Raw genomic sequence first — 1,895 nt, 5'->3', positions numbered from 1 at the left:
GCCAATCAGATCCCTCCTTCATGTGTGGACAGGCTAACAGAAGTATGAGGTTTCACTGATGCCCAGAAGGACGAGTACTTCAGGAGGAGTTTCAGGCATGAAGATCTGTCCAGCAGAATCAYCTCCCACATCAAGACCTCCAGGAGCCTCCACGTCATGTGTGCAATCCCAGTCTTCTGCTGGATCACTGCTACAGTTCTGGACCACATGTTGACCACAGAGCAGAGAGGAGAGCTGSCCAAGACCATGACTGACATGTACTCACACTTCCTGCTGGTCCAGACCATCAGAAAGAAGAACAAGTACCATGAAGGACCTGAGACCAGTCCACAGGAGCTGACAGAGGCTGACAGGGAAGTTCTTCTGAAGCTGGGGARGYTGGCYTTTGAACATCTGGAGGAAGGAAACATAAWGTTCTACCAAGAAGACCTRGAGCAGTGTGGTCTTGAYGTCACAGASGCCTCRGTGTACTCAGGAGTTTGTACAGAGATCTTCAAAAGAGAGTGTGTGATCTTCCAGAAACCAGTCTACTGCTTTRTTCATCTGAGTGTTCAGGAGTTTTTGGCTACAGTCTACATGTTCCACTGTTTCACCAGCAGGAACATGGAGGTGATGGGAGAGGTTTCTGTAGAACATGGAGGAGATGGAGAGGTTTCTGGGAGAGGAGTACAGTTACTCATCTCTGGATTATTTCTTGTACAGAGTTATGTATAAATCCCTCCACAGTAAAAATGGCCAACTGGACCTGTTTGTTCGCTTCCTTCATGGCCACTCTGTGGAGTCCAACCAGAGACTCTTAGGAGGTCTKCTGGGTCAGACAGAGATCAGTCCAGAAACCATCCGGACAGTCATCAACAACCTGAAGGAGATGAACACTGATGAAGTGTCTCCAGACAGAAGCATCAACATCTTCCAGTGTCTGATGGAGATGAAGGACCTCTCAGTTTGTCAGGAGATCCAAGAGTTTCTGAAGYCAGGGAACAGATCAGAGAGACTCTCAGATATCCAGTGTTCAGCTCTGGCCTACATGCTGCAGATGTCAGAGGAGGTTCTGGATGAGTTGGACCTGGAGAAGTACGACACAACAGAAGAGGGTCGACTGAGACTGACTCCAGCTGTGAGGAACTGCAGAAAGTTTCTAGCTGCTGATGTTAGACTCCCAGAGACTCACTTTGAAGTTGTGGCCTCAGCTCRGAAGTCCAACCCCTCCCATCTGACACATCTTAACCTGTGTGATTACAGAAACCTGTATGACTCTGGAGTGAAGCTTCTGTGTTCTGGACTGGAAAGTCCAAACTGTWGACTGGTGGTTCTGAGATTGGTGAGCCACATTTGGTCAGAGATCAKCTGTTCTTCTCTGGGCTCAGAGACTCACTTTGAAGTTGTGGCCTCAGCTCTGAAGTMCAACCCCTCCCATCTGACACAACTGGACCTGAGTATCAACAAATTGTCTGACTCTGCAGTGAAAGATCTGTGTGTTGTCTTGGAGAGTCCAAACTGTAGACTGGAGGTTCTGAGATTGTGGAGCTGCAGGTTGTCAAAGATCAGCTCTTCTTCTCTGGTCTCAGCTCTGAAGTCCAACCTCCCCCCCCCCCCCCACACACACACACACACACACACACACACACACACACACACACACACACACACACACACACACCCCTATCTGACTGAACTGGACCTGAGTAAAAATGACCTTCAGGCTCCAGATGTTTAGCAGTTGTTGGATCTTGTGGAGAGTCCAGACTACAAACTTCAGACTCTGAAGTAGGACGGAGTGTCTCCATGGAGGAAAAAAGATGAGATGTGATGATCCACAGAGGTTGAAGCAGCAGCAGGTTGAGAAGAAACTGATTGGATCCTGATGATGATGATGATGATGATGATGATGATGA

At 48.3% G+C, this 1,895-nt stretch overlaps 1 pseudogene; it reads left to right on the top strand.

Annotated features, from left to right (window-relative positions):
* The first annotated feature begins 3 nt into the window (after nucleotides 1-3).
* LOC106517107 (protein NLRC3-like) lies at nucleotides 4-1,588 on the top strand (annotated as a pseudogene).
* Nucleotides 1,589-1,895: the final 307 nt, after the last annotated feature.

This window comes from Austrofundulus limnaeus, unplaced genomic scaffold (assembly GCF_001266775.1).
Source record: "Austrofundulus limnaeus strain Quisiro unplaced genomic scaffold, Austrofundulus_limnaeus-1.0 Scaffold45, whole genome shotgun sequence".
NCBI classification, from domain to species: Eukaryota; Metazoa; Chordata; class Actinopteri; order Cyprinodontiformes; family Rivulidae; genus Austrofundulus; species Austrofundulus limnaeus.
The sequence above is the reverse complement of the archived record's forward strand: the minus strand, read 5'-3'. Positions and strand labels throughout refer to the sequence as shown.